The sequence below is a fragment of the Zosterops lateralis genome (genome assembly GCF_965231275.1).
Source record: "Zosterops lateralis genome assembly, chromosome: 9".
Classification (NCBI taxonomy): domain Eukaryota; kingdom Metazoa; phylum Chordata; class Aves; order Passeriformes; family Zosteropidae; genus Zosterops; species Zosterops lateralis.
In genome coordinates, this window is record NC_139769.1 from 13634366 (window position 1) to 13649702 (window position 15337).

Sequence of the window (15337 nt, forward strand, 5' to 3'; positions counted from 1 at the left end):
TAACATTTTTTTCTTCTGTTTCCATCAATATTGCAGAGTTTCTTACCCATCCTTATTACAGACTTGGCCAATTTTTTTATTGTCTTATAAATCAGGACTGATTTGAATAAATCTTCCCAATAAAAATTAAGAATAACTGGTATATAACTGGACAGAGAATTAAAAAACAATGAGTAAGTTTCTATGTGAAACAGAAGATAGAACTTCTCAATGTTAAGTCATTGAACCTAACCCATGCTTTTAGCCCTAGAAATTTTTCACTGTAAGAAGCTCATGTTATGAATTTTGGCTGCAAAGGGTGCTACACTTCAGTCCTTCTTCTGGCTTTTGCTGGGACTTGCTAGATGGAGCAGAACTCAGAAAGCAGCCCTGAAATGACCCCCATGAAAATATAATATGCAGATTGATGTCCACAACTGCAATTCAAAGTCTGGATGGTCTTACTTACATAAGTCTCATCAGAGCCTCTAAATAAAACACAAAAGTTAGTGTTTATTTTCCCTTAAGCTAGTGTATTGGAAATAACTTTGTTTAAGTTCATCTCCTACACAAGCTCAAAATTTTTATTATTTTTCATGAGAAATCACAATGTAACCAAACAACTCTTGATCATAATGTTTCACTTCTACTTGCATCACTCTCATTAGGGATGCATAAGCTTTCTATCAGCACTTAAGAAAAACCTGTGGTATTCTGTAACAGAAAGAGGCAAATCCTATCCAAAGGCATAGGATTCTCCTCTTAGTACCCTGAATTATCTCTGGAAAAACCTACAACTGATAGCTGACTCATTCATGAATTGCAGCCAACTCAGATGCTCATTGCACATCGTCGCATGTGGGAATCAAAATTATGTCTGGTGAGAAAGTATTTCTGAGAGCCTAAGTCTATATAACATTTTCATTAAATCACTTTCATTGCTGTTTCACCACATCTCCCAGGCTGACTGTGGCCCAGTTTCAACATGGCTGCTTCATATGACCTGGAATGGTGACAGTGGAAGCTCATCCTCCTAAAAAAGCTCTTTTATTGTTATAAAAATTCCCTCTGCTTATGAATTATTTAGTGTCTCAGACTTTTTAATGTCGATTTCGTTTTTCTAAAGGAAATTTAAGAGGTACCCAAACAAAATCATTCAAAAAATAACAACTTGGCTAATCTAAAGTGCCAGGATAACATTAACCTTACTGTTACAAATTAACTTTATACACATTATAAAACACAACTATGAAAATAATACAAAAAATACTGTAAGATAAAGTAAAAGCAATACATAATTAATGCCATAATAAAGGAGCAATATGATGGAAAACTGTAATGGAACTAAATACAGCACTGTGAAATGCAGCCCATAAATGTGCATAAAATATGCATAAAGGTGCAACTGCTCTCAGCCTGGTCGCACAAAGGAGGATTTCATGAAGTGACTAATGGTTCACTTGTTCCAACCTGTAGCCTAGAAAAGTACTGAGAGACAGGAATTTTATTTGTCACTTGAACCATTGGTATTGACTGAAGGGAGAGAAAAGCACCAGGGAAGTGGTAAGGAGAGGATGAGGGAGGGAGAGAGGCTGCTGAGGAAGCTGAAAGAGCATACGAGGTATTGCAGTCAGCACTAGCAAATTTTATTCTATCATCATTTATTCATACCATGGTAGTACCTAAGTACCATAATCAGGTTTCAATACCTTGTTGTGACAGGCTCTGGAAACATTTTGTTAAAGGTGATGCTACCATTTAATGTGCACTTTGGTGCACTTTCAGTGCCATGCTGATTACTCTTCAGTGTACCAATCATCTACCAGAAAAGGCGAGTGTTATTTGTAAATTTTTTGCTCTTTGGCATTATAGGTTAAAAAGTAAGAGTGCTTAGGCATTTCTTGAGTAAATTATTTTTTAAATTATTTCCCAATATCATAAAAAAATTATGACAAAAAATACAAACTATGTTTTTAATCATGGCCAATGTCCAGAATCAGGGCTGCACTGTATCCCAAAAGCACTGCTTTCCCCAGACAGAGAAAGGACTTGGATACCCTTTCACATACTGAGCATGAGACTGACAAGAGCTGACTTTTACTCAACAAGGAGAATGAGAATTTCTGAGACTGATTATTAAATTTTCTGTAATACTGGGTTTTTCAGCATTCAAAAGATAATTCAGAACCTCTCTTTTTAAGCTGCCTCCATCTTTCTTCTCTTTGTTTATTTGCCTATTGGCAAGGACAGATATCTGACTTCACACAAATAAAATTGTGCTGCACAGCTACCTGCCTAAATTACTTGAAGTCCTGATCTAAAATAATTTTGAAAATTAATAGCTGTAGTGAAATTTCTGTTTTATAGAGCTTCTGTTCCAAGCTAAGACTATGCTATACTGAATCATATATAACTGTTTTCTGTTTTAATCTACAGAAAATATTTATATTTGTCATAATCATAACATTACATATTCCCAACAAACTCAACATACAAACTGTGTGTTAGATACCTTTGCTGAAGCCAGTGTATAAACAGAAACAGATTTTGTTTTAGGATGAATTACAGGAAAGTGGGCACTTGAAAAAAATGTGGGCAGAAAAGCTTTCTTGAGCTCTAGAAAAATAGTCATATAATTGAAGAGGGTACAACACATTTCCATCCTATTACTTTATAAATACACTACAGCACCATGAAAAAAAAAAAAAAAAAAAGATTACTCTATTAAAAAAAATTATAAAAAAAAAGAAAACCTGGCTTTGACTAGGGTAATTTATGCTTCTCAGATCACTATGATTATTTGAAATGGTAAACAAAAGAATGGATAAAGAAGCAGAAATTAATATGATATACTTATGACTTTTGAAAGCTTTTGATAAAGTTCATCACAAGAGACTATTAAGGAAATTTAGTAACCACAAGGTAAGTGGTAAATTCTTGTCAGTGATTAAATGCTGGCTAATGGGAAGGAAGCAAGGGGTAGGAATAAATAGCCTATTCTCAGTGTAGGAAAGATTAATAGTGGGATACTCTGGGGAACAGCAACAAGGCTAATATTGTTTAATACATTTAATAAGTATGAGAAACGGGTCAAAATGCCCCTACAGTTCTGAACCTTTCTGAACACACAGAAGGTTTGAAATCAGGACCTGGAACTCTGCAGTTGTAGCTCAGAGTATTTTAAACCAAGTAGTCGGAAGAAAAATGGGAAAAACACTACAGAAACACAGAAACTCAAGGTACTCAAGGTACCTGGTCCAGAAAAGCCACCAGTACATGAAATACACTATCCAAAATGTCTGTATTTCAGCAGTGGCTGATAATTTTAGATACATGAAGTCAATCCCTTTAATCATTCAGGATGATATTCACTAAAGATAAGCTCTTCAAATTACTCTGTTTTCTTGCCCTAACCATTTTGTTGCAGGACTCTGCCAGGAGAAGAAATTTCTGCTCTGTTTCCCTCCTCTGAATAATATAAGTACATTGTTTCTTTTTTCAAAAGCATTTGTAAGATCCTGGTCCTCTTGACACAGGGGAAACTTAAACTGTTTCTCCCTCAGTTTTTAGAGGAATAATCCTTTCAGACTCTTTTGTTCATTCATTTATTTATTTAGGGCAAACCTTACAGGAGTACAAGAGGGACAGCATGTGGATTTCTTTTTGGTTTGGGATTTGTTGGGGAAAACACACTCTTGCTTTTCTCTGTCTTTTCACCAGTTTCTTTTAGGTTCTTTTTATCTCTTTGCAGGCACAGACCTCAATGAAACACCCCCAGTTAAATCAGTGACAGCAGATACTGCGTGCCTTTTTGATTTTGGAAGAATGTAATCAAGAAAACCATGATGTCTAATACAGCATAGCATAAGAAAATACAAGGATAATATAAAAGTTAACAGAAAGTGAGTAAATCTTTCAACCATATATTTTAAATTAAGTCTAAGTCATGAAAGGCAAGGGACAAAATTTAGAGGTCTTGATGGGCTCCCCAGCCATATGTTCTTGTTGCTCTTACACACAACAAATTTATTGTCTTTGTCTCTGTGAATTTCTGTAATTTTTGTCTGAATTTTCTACAACAATTTGAATTGTGGAGTGTATATAATCAGCCTATGTTTTGCACACTTTCTGGAAGCATGTTCCATAATAGTTTGTTTAAAATGGATCTTCTCTCTATCGATAATCTGAGATGAGACGCAAGATATAGCACAGGTGAATATTGGAAATCAGTGAGTTGTATAAGAGGTCTCACTTAGCACAGATTTATTGTGGAATCCTACCACTATATGCTGCATGCTGGAACATATTGTACCCTAATACATAATATTTAAGAGACGACTGAAAAGAATGAGGTGAATCTAATTCTTTTTGGCTCAAGAAAGCTCACTGGAATTAGGAATTTAATTTGTCTGGCTTACTGGGAGGAATAAGGAAAAGCTGCAGGGCAGTACTGGGAAGTGTAATAAGAAAAAGAAAAAAGTCCTCTTCCCTGTGCAGTGCGCAGGGCAGAAGCTGAAGGGGATATGTGTGCCAGTACCTAAAAGCAGCAGAGAGTGGGAGCAGATTTTAGTAAGTGAAATTGCTATTCATTTCTTTGCTTGTCTTTTTGAACCAAAGATGATTAAGAAAAAACAGGACTTGTATCGTATCCATAGCCCTGGAGATCTCTCCAGAAAAGCTACTGAAAAATAGTTGCTAAAGTATTTTAGTTTTTAATAGAGTATTCTACACTATAAAATGTATTTTGTACATTCCCCTTCATTTCCCAGTTTAGCAATGCAAGTAAAATTTGCAGGGAATTTTGATGTTCTAGAGAGATCAGTGAGTGGATATACTGTGAGAACATTTACATGTGCTCAAGTGCACTGGTAAATAAAGGAAAGTTTTTTTCTTATATATAGTAAAAGAGACCAAGGAAGAGCAATAAGAGCAACAAAGTCTTCAAAGCTGCCTCTTTAGATTTTAGGATTGCTGTCCCACAGAACAATTAAAAACAGCATGTTAATCAATACACAACCAATTAAAATTGACAAGTGAAGAACTGAAACTTTTTTGAAGGGCATCCTGTTCAACATTGTGTTTGGGCATTCATGGAAAATTAAATGTAAAGAGACACCTGCAACCATGCAGTTATTGCAATAGTCTTTAGGACCAAGTTGCTTGCTTGATGGTTACAGAACCCCTGTGCATAACAAGCTTTCTTGTTCAGAAAATCAATCACATATTTCAGAGAAAAACCTACCTGCTTGGAGGTGGAAAATAAGTTTTTATTGGGTTTTTTTATAAATTCCTGTTACCTGTACAGGAACAAAACAGGCAAGAGCATTTGGGATGGCACTTGTTCTTTGTATTTGTCTCCTTCCTTCATAGGCCACTGAGAAGAAGAATATTTTGAAAGTCCTTGCCCTGCTGCATCAAGCCTCTTCTCACTGCCAAAAGCCAGAAAGGCTCTGTTGCCAGAGAATATTCATGCTTGTGAATCATGAAAGTGTGTACCTGCACAACATTCCTCTGGAGCTAGTAGAGTAAATTGTTCCCTGTGTTTCAGCTGATTTGGCACAACACACTGCCATGCTCTGCTGGGGGGTTCATATCTGGCATTGTTCTGTGCCATAGAGATAGATAACTATCAATGCCCTTAGCTGAGATAAAGTATTGGCGAGGGAGACAAAGATGCACCGTATATACAGTCTACCTATACACAAAATGTTTTTCATTTGTTTGGCACAATCCCAAGAGAAATAAAGCTCTTAATTCTTGTTTTGGTACATGCTAGAACTTAATTCAGACAGAATGAAATTGGTAATTTAAACCACTATGCTAATTTTTGGATTTGAGTAGGAAGACTATGTTACACCATAAACAAAAGAGCTACTTTACTTCAAAAGTATATTACAATTACCAATAATGGCCCTCCATTTTATGAAATGAAAGACAAAGCACTAAACTTTGTGTGTCATCATAGTTAAGTCTGCTGGGAAATGACATACAAGCTTTCAACACCTTAGGAGAAATTAATTACATAAAATCTAACAGACCAAATGGTCAAGCATAAGGAGTAGCATCACTTGTATTGACGAGCTGCTGTATAGCAGAATTCTCCCATTACCTCTTTGTTCAGCTAACTATGGTATGTAATTATAACAAGCTCTCTTTAATGTCAGCACTGCATGTTGAGCTGCTTAAGGTCTTTTAGTAATTGGAAGTCACTCCCATGGATCTCATGTAGGGATGACATCACTTTTAAGTAAAGAAGATTGATGTAAAGCAATGGACTCATGCTGTTTTTCTAAATTTCTAATATTTCTGTCGATTTTAAATTGCTACTTAGATCAATTGATGCTTTCATCTATTATTAAAGATTTAATGGATTCTCTTCTGTCTGTTGATTATACTTCAGGTAAAATGCAGGAGGTTCTCAGGAGAAGATTTGTTACTCAAAAGCTCTCCATCATTAGGGATTTGCTAGTGAAAATTTCCCAGTTTTCAGTATTAAATTCAGTGTTCTCTGTTTAGGTCAGAAACTCAGACATTGCTTAGAAAAGTACCTTTTTTTATTTTACCGCTCAGTTATTCTTTTAAGCAACAATTGCTGTTCCTACTTCTTTGAAAAATTTACATTTGCTGAAAATCCTGTGGGAACAGTAATTTGTAAGGGTTATGTTTTTGATGGGTCCATATCAACAGTACTAAAAATTTATAAACACAGTTCCTAAATTTTTGAAAAATTTAAATTTTTTACAACTTATTAATCTACATCTTTAGATAGAATTGTAGCAAGAAAATATTATGCCTTTACATGCATAGAAAAACATGCTCCCATTTCTGATTACATGAAACAAGTTTTATAAGGATGGTTTTACAGAGTCCTGGTAGGTTTGCCTCTGGTCCTTCTTGAGTCAAAAGGCAATTTTGCTACATTTTGGATGCAGCTCCCATGGTTGCATTGCTTTATTAATCTCCGTTCAGGCTAACCATCAGAAGAACCATCTTGGACTGAAACAGTCCTTTTAAGGACTGAAACTTCCTTTTAAATCAATAAGAATCAGATTGCACTGCCCTGGGGACCTGCTTCTCCCTGCTCAGCCACCCTCTGGGTGAAGAGGCTTCTCCTGATACCCAACCTGAACCTCCCCTGGCTCAGCTTTAGGCCACCCCTCGGGTGCTGTCACTGAGCAGAGATCAGGGCCTGCCGCTGCCCTTCCCCTCAGGAGGGAGTTGTGACTGCAGTGAGCTCTGCCCTCAGTCTCCTCCAGGCTGAGCACACCCAGTGCCCTCAGCTGCTCCTCACACGGCTTCCCCTCGAGGTATTTCACCATCTCCTTCCCCAATGACATTTAATATTAGGTACCTTCCAGGATGATAATCGGAGGAGAGAAGGCTGTAAAAACACATTAAAAACTTGGGTTTAGTTTCTTCTCATTGATTTCACCTTCATTTACCTTCATTTCATTCTAATTTACAAAAAGAGTTTACCAAAAAAAAAAAAAAAAAAAAAAAAAAAGGAAACCAACCCAAAACACAACCAGCCAACAACCCAAACAAAACCCCCTCACCCATTGCCAACTATAAGAAATCTGCCTGTGCCCACATCCAGTCTTGCTGAGACAGCAGGACCAGCAGCCAATACTCCTTAGTATTAAAAAATAAAAACACAGAATTATTTTTTGGGGGGCTTTTATTTATCCACCACACTTAAAAGCTGCCATGTGAAGAAGAAGAATAGATCTTACAATAAATGGGAGCTGCTAGGAGCCCTGCAGATGTAATTCTGTATAGCTCTCAATAGCATGTACAGCTCTATAGATTCTTGTAATCCAGGCAGAACCTCCTACAGCTTTCCCTGGAACAATGAGCTAAACAAATGTTATAAGGAAAAAAAATGCCTCAGAAAATGATTATATTTTTTAGGTAAAAATGTAAATATAGCATTAATGTTCCTCATATGATTTATTGCTACTTTGTATCTTTAGGATAACACAAGTCCATTTTGTTGTTCTACTTGATGGCACTTTTTCTCATGTATGGTTGAGCATAGAATAAACAGGCTCATAACTGTCAGCACATAAGTTACTGCCAATGCTGCCTTGGGGTCACATTAACTTATATACCTAATTTTTCTTTTTCAGGTTGGTTTTTTTTTCTAATTAATAGCTTTTCTTACATGTATACATTTACCATTTTCTTGTTAAGCTGACATAGTATACTTTTGGGGTTTCCCCTGTGGGTGTCAGAGCAAAAGATTGATGAATTATAATTTGATGAAGGTAGTTATGGTAGCAGAAAGTGAGAAATAGAATATTTGCAAAATGCCAGAGGTGAAGGAATAAGACACACATGATTAAAGTTGCTATAAAATCAAAGCTGTCAAAGCAACAATAGCCGTAAAAGAGAAATATTCAAGCAATGCTGGCTTCCCCAGAACATCCAGTGGTGCCATGAAGCATATTATTTAGGCAAATCTGTTAGGAATACAGGAGGATTGGACTGGTTGTTTTTCTCACCAACTACAACAAACACGTTGAACTATAAACATTGTTTGCTCCAGGAACTTTGGCCAGGACAACTGGGGATTGCAATCTCCTAATAGAATTCACAGTGCAAACATTTACAGCAGTCCATACAAGGACCAGCTAAATGGAAGAAAGGCAAAAAACCTGGGGATCAGACCTGAGCACCAAAGTGCAGCAGAAAAAAAACAGAGAGAAACAGGCTTAGCAAAGGCCTGAAGTAAGGAGGATGTAAAGGCTATCTTTAATATAAAGTACTTTTCATTGTGGTTAAATACAAACATTGGTCATATTGGTGTCTGAGTCACTTGTCCCTCAAATAAGTGAGGGCAAAACAACTAGAAACTAACTTGCCTCTCAAGTATAATCAAAAATTATTTTTTTCAAAATAGATACCATTTTCCCTCTTGTAACATTGTTTCCAAATTTGCTAACAACTATTTCATGCCTTGATAGAAGTTTATTTAGATTATATTTAGATTTTAAGGGATTTTTAGATTATATTTAGATTATATATAGGGGATTTTGTCCAAAACATACTACTTTCTTGAAATAAAACCAAAAAAAGCCAAAAACCTAAATGAAGTTCTGGGTGTGCAGACAAAATCTTATAGGCAACTCCAAGACTGGAGAATGTCAGGAGATGCAGATGTTTCTACATGTCAGCCAGCATCCCTCTGCAGAAGATGGGTAGGCAATGGGGAGAAAGTTCCGATGGAGGATAAACTCATGTTTTTCCTATTTTCTATCTGCTATGAATAACTATTGAGAAAGAGCTGAACTATATTTCATATATTGTCATCAGAAGAGTTCTAAAGGGAATAGCAAAAGAGGATAATGACTGCACGAGGAAGCAAAGAAAAATATTGGAGATGAAATTATTAAATACAAGTGGTAGGAAGAAAAGCACAGGGAAAACTGCTTTACAGAGTTACTTAAAGATACTTGTGTGAAGCAGGGGTACAGTAGAGTAAGAGAGACATGTTTTCAGAATGAGAGCACAGAAGTTGCTGAATACTTCTCCCCTGTTTTAGTTCAAGACAGCAGCTTTATCTGCTGGTCCAGGGAAGAAACACATTCCTCACAGGGAAAATCTCAAAAAGTGCAGGACAAAGCTGAAGAGCAGTAATGAACAGATCTGGTGCTCAGTGTCACAGTTACTGTTGAAAGATCCTTGCCTTACTGCTCCTTTGTGCCAGTCCAGATCTCTGACAGTGCTAAAGCCACCTCTGTTGCCAATGGTTTTCAAGAAGGCTGTGAGAAATCTGACAACAAAATTTCAGCAGAACCAGATGAGATTTTATGTGACTCCAGCTTGTGTCATAAACCTGGAATTCAGACCAGGTTTGTCCAAAAATGCTTTCAGTGACTCATACCAAATGTTCACCTTGCACTCTTTTTTCAGTGAAACACGTAACATATGGACTTGTTTACGCAGGGACTGAGGAATGGGTTTAGTTTGACTCAGAGATTCAAAAGCAAAAATAAAAAATGCTAAACCAGAGCAACTACAAAGCCTGCAGCTGCATTCAGAACCACACTAAGAAAGGACTCATACCAAGAAGGACAAAACAGAGATTTCCTTCCTCTGTGTCATTTTCTAAGAGATGCTGACAAGCACTGGAGACACATATAAATGTAGATTTTGCTGGCTTATTTTAACTTTTTCTCTCTATCTGACGGTGGAATAGAGGATGTCAGGTTTAGCCCTGGAATCAGCACAATTGTTCCACTGCTGGGGTAGTGGCTTACCTGTTCCCCCAGTGAGGAAATTATAGCTAGTCTTTTGTTTCCATAGTCGTGGGATGTTATGGAGGCTGGAGGTTTCCCTTCTTCAAGGAGAGTTGGAATGCAATGGAGAAAGCCCTTAGCTAATGACACTGAAGGGTCTTCAGGGAATTGTCAGGTGCTAGAACATCTCCAGGAGTGCTTTGCTTTTGATGTTGTCCTGCATTAAAGCTGAGATTTCAAAGCTGTCTAGAAATACCTAATCCTAATGGGAGATCGGGCACCAAAATTCTTAGGGTTCATTTTTCAGTTTATCTGAACAGAAAAATAAAAGATGCCAAATACTAAGTTTTCCATGAAGACAAATACATTTCATTAAGCAGGTATACTTGGCTTTGTATTAAATGAAGTTTTTATGAATACAGCAAAGTTACATTCCTAAACACAATGTACTAGCACTTTTGATATATGCTACACTATTTATGTCCCCATCTGTTCAAAAGACACTGTCTGATCCTTTATTTCTTCAGGTTCTTTATTGTGTCCTGATTATGTATCCCTGAAAGTACTATTTGAATTTGGACACTGAAATATTTCTCACATTTAATGCGCTCCTCATGTTATCTGGTTTTGGCTTTCATTTTCCCTGATCTCTCTAGGAGACATGGTGGCCATCCCACTGAAAGCAAGGTCTGAAACTAGCAAAAAAGCTTCAAGATCTATTTGAAAACAAAAAAGTGCTTATTGTTTATCTTTTTTATTCAAGCCCATTGAAATTTTATTCATTAGAGTGCAGTGATCTTTATCACGAAATTAAAATGAAACTTCGCCTATGAACTAAGTTTAAAAAGGAAATACTAAAATAAAATCAAATTTAATTAGTCTTGATTCCATCCCGTCACCAAATCTGAGCTTCTAGTTTTGTTCTGTAGGCTCTAAGACCAGGCAGCAACTTACGGGATTAGCATCTATCTGAAATAGCAAACCTGCTAGGGTTGAGAGGGAACAGACAGAACTATGCAGCACGCAAATCCTTGCAAGGTATGAAGTTTACCTGATTTTGTGCCTATAAATCCAAAGCTCTTTCCGATTTACTGCAGACTAAAGTTTTGGAGTACAACAATGTATACAAGGCCTCCAGCCACCTTTGTGATAACCAAAAGCAAAGCTATAAACTCTTGTTCCAGAACAGTCTCTTGATTTTTTACTTATTAAAATCCAACATCAAAGGGCAAGAGCTGAAGTAACAAGGATCTCAAGTGAGACACAAGAAAATGCCCAATGATTCAATTCTGCAAACATATTAATTAACTGTGGGTACAGGTGAAAGTTCAAAAAAATATTACTCTAGAATCCACCACGCACAAGGACACTGAGCACCTGTGCTTGCTATCCACAAAATCTCTCCTGTTTTTACAAATGGTTTTATCTATAAAAGCCAAAGCGATTTCTTATAAGGAAAAATGTAATATGTGTCTTTAAATATTTGCAGCTATTTCTAGCTCAAAAAAACCTAAAGAAAAAAAAAAAAAAAAAAAAAAAAAAAAAAAAAAAAAAAAAAAAAGAGAGAGAGAGAGACATTAGCTGTGAAGGAGTTATGTTGCAGAATAGTAGTTCCTGGCACCACAAAATTACAGCATCCATTCTTTACAGAAAAAAAAAAACAGGGATACTTCAAAACTAAGACCATAAGTTATGCTCTATATTAGAGAAAGTGTGTAAAACTGGAAAGCTACCCCACAATTCTAATGGAACACAGTGTTTTAAGTGTGACAAAAAAGTCACTTCAAAGACCCAAATCATAATTTTAATACTTATTCCACAAAAGCAGGGGATGAATTTTAAAGTGGGATTTAATGTTTCTGTTATAAAACATATTTTTTTCAATTACTGAATGTTTACATGTGCAAAGAAATGTAACTTTGTAGTCTTTTTTGTACTATCGATCCTGTTAAATTCTAATATCTGTTTTATCTTCCCAAGCAGAATATTTTTGCTGTTCAAAGAAGTAATCTCAAGGATGAAAACTCTCCAAATGGAAACGAATTCAAACTGTGCATGACACTGGTTTCTACAAAACTGACCAGTTTTTCCATATTTTTAGGTCACTGTAGATCTGATATGATATTGTATGAAATTCCATCTGAAATAACAGGCTTTGGAATATATTTATAGTGTTATTTCTGTAGTTTTCAGTACTTCTGGCAGTACTGAGGCTCTTCTTAGACGAAAAAAGAGATCACAGCAGGAAGAAATCTTCCTTCTAACAACTCACCTTCACCAGAAGCTCTTTACTAAAGAAAGTCCAAGAATTTTACTCTAGTTTTATCTATCCCTAGTTCGATCTAAAAGTGTTCCTGCCTAGAAGCTGGAATGAAGTAACGATTATAACCTAGATCTAAAACTGAAAACTTGGCTTTTATATTTTAAGAGAAAACTTTGGGGGTTTTCCTCAGGCCTTCTACTTTTGCTTTCATGAATGCATTTAAGTTAAGAAAGTCTGTGCAAGGAATACAAGCGCTCCTTTTGCAGGAGATACATAATCCTTGCATGCAACCTTTTTAAAGATCACACAGTAAAGAGAACACTGACAATTATTCCCTATAAATAAACATTTCTAACTATTCTTAAAACTAGTAAGGAAATAATTTTTTTTGTATTGTTATACTTCCTGATCTAATCAGAGCTGGAAGTAGATTTGGGGAATACAGGAAAAAAAGCCAAAGTGGGGAGTTGAAGTCCAGTCAGAAATATAAAGTGCCAGAATCTAAAACCCGAGTTAATTCTGCGTAAATGGTGAATGCAATAATGCAGACCCAGTAAGGTTCTGAGATGAGTGACCTGCTGGCAACTGCAACACCTCAAGGTTTGATTGCAGCCACTGAGGTTTATAATGAGGGCAGGAAATCTCCCAGACAAAAAAGCATTCTTTCATTCTGCTTTGGTTTTAGTGAAATTTTCCCAGGACACGAGAAATGATTTCCCCAACAGGCGAACATGATCTCTGTTCCTCTTGCACAAGGAAGGAAAGTCCCAGCCCCTGCCTCTCCAGATCCACGGCGACAGAACTCTTGAGTGCTCACTGTGGAGCACTTTCTTCCCCAGAGAAGCAGAACACTTTGTGCCTTTCTCCTAAACATGTTTGGCCACAATTTAATTCTGTTGGATTGATGGCAGCACTATAGATATAAAATATGGAAACTCTCAAAGCAATGATTCACATTAACTCTCTAAGAATTTATGCACAGGGTGCAGGGGGTATCTTTGTGGAAAATGACAAAACAAATTACAGTAAAGGGACCATGCTATGAAAAAAATTTCTTGGTATTTCTACAGAGGAGAAGTAATAAAAAGGCAACTCATCAAAGGTTATAAAATTATTATTTCTATTACAGCTTGTCCTCAAACTAAGACCAAGTTTTTATGACACAAGGAGACACAGATTATTTGTGGTTTGGCAACTGAACTGAAAAAGAGAATAGTTACACAAAAAATAGTTCAGAGCAAACAAAACTTTAAGTGATTAGGACTCTTGATGCTGAAATGAAAAAAAAATCAAAAAACTCTCTTTTTTGTGTGTGTTCATTGCAAAGGAAATGAAAGGAGAGATTCCCATAACAGAGGACAACTTTTTTTAATAAATAGATCAGTTGATAACTTGCACCTGGCACATGGAAAATGTGGTTTCAACATCTACCTCCAGCTAAAGAGATCTGAACGTATGCTTCTAAAGCATGTGTCCTAACCAACAGGCTAGAGGGGAATCCTTGTTCTTAGATTCCGAGCGTAAACAACAAACAAAAATTTTATATATCACTTGTAAGATGTGAGAAAGAGATGACCTTCCAAATCCACTTTTATTTCAATTACTCAGATACTCATTTAAAAGCTAGGTATATTGGCTTGCATAATCACATACTGTACTGAAGCAGGAAAAGATTAGGTTTGAGCAAGTCTTGTAGCTTTGTAACTGAAAAAAATAGGCATCTGAAGTTGCATCCCTTCTCTTAGACTTTGAACAGGATATTTAGCAATTAAGACAATAAAAGAATAAGAACCATCTCCTGAAGAGCTATAGTTGCACTCAGCTGTGCAACCAAAGGTACTTTATCCTGCCCCTGATCATTTCAAGGTTCAACTATTTCAGGTAAAAATGAAATAGTTTCAGTATCAGAGTGTGATTAGTGTGCATCTTACACATCACAGCATCTTCTTGGTATGTGATTTATCCCCTCAGACAGGCATGTGTGTATGAACAGATAAGACATATGTAAATACATACACATAAATGAGAACTGACCTTTGATTTTCCCCACCTTGAGGAACATGTACTTCTGAACCATTCAGTGAAAAGACAACACGATATGGTAACTAATTAAAAAAAAAATCTTCACTGATAATTTTTTATTTTGATAATTCCAAGCAGATGTTATTACAACAGTGAATGCTTGAAATTCTCCACGTTTCCAAGGAAAGCTAGGGAGGAGTCAGATGAAGCTGATCCAACCCTTCTCTGATTGTTATGATTGGCTTTCTAGCCCTTTGAACCTTGGAGCAGCAAAACCAGGCTGTAATGCAGACCAGAACCTGGCTCTAAGCCTTTGTGTTTTCAGCAGCAGAAAATACACTTTTCAATAAGCAAAATGAACTTCATAGCCCTGACAGATCTTGAAAGCTTGGTCCAAGCAGTTTAATGTAAAGCCATACGTTTCTGTACAGTGTCTAGATTCATATAACGGGTCTTTACAGAAATTTAAGTGTTGACAGATAAGATGGAATGCTTTCATGTATTTAATGTCTCTCCTGCCCTGCTAAATGAAAATTATAGTGCCACAGATTAATGTGCTTGTAAAGAAAACTACCTTATCAAAAATTTAAAATCAGCTTTATATTTAAAAATGCAGGAAGAAATGTTAAATAAACATAAGCTGGTTTTATCTAAAGTATTCAGTTATAACAGTCTCAGTGGTTTTTTTCCTGTTCACTCTCAACACATATAAGTTGTTTGAAATGCAATTAGTGAGAAAACTTTGAAAGGAAACCTTGACAATTCTTTCCAATAAAAATATTTATTTTTACTTCACTGGTCTGAGAATGTCATGATTTTTCCTTTGGGGCTT

The 15337-nt window shown here is 36.3% G+C and overlaps 1 long non-coding RNA gene across 2 annotated transcripts; it reads left to right on the forward strand.

Annotated features, from left to right (window-relative positions):
* The first annotated feature begins 1501 nt into the window (after positions 1-1501).
* LOC310912480 lies at positions 1502-12297 on the forward strand. Of its 2 annotated transcripts, none has more exons than XR_014590672.1 (3): positions 1502-1600; positions 3731-3881; positions 12204-12297. It is a non-coding gene; the product is annotated as an uncharacterized lncRNA (long non-coding RNA). The 2 variants fall into 2 exon arrangements; XR_014590673.1 differs by lacking the exon at positions 12204-12297 and adding an exon at positions 5350-6175.
* The last annotated feature ends 3040 nt before the right edge of the window (positions 12298-15337 follow it).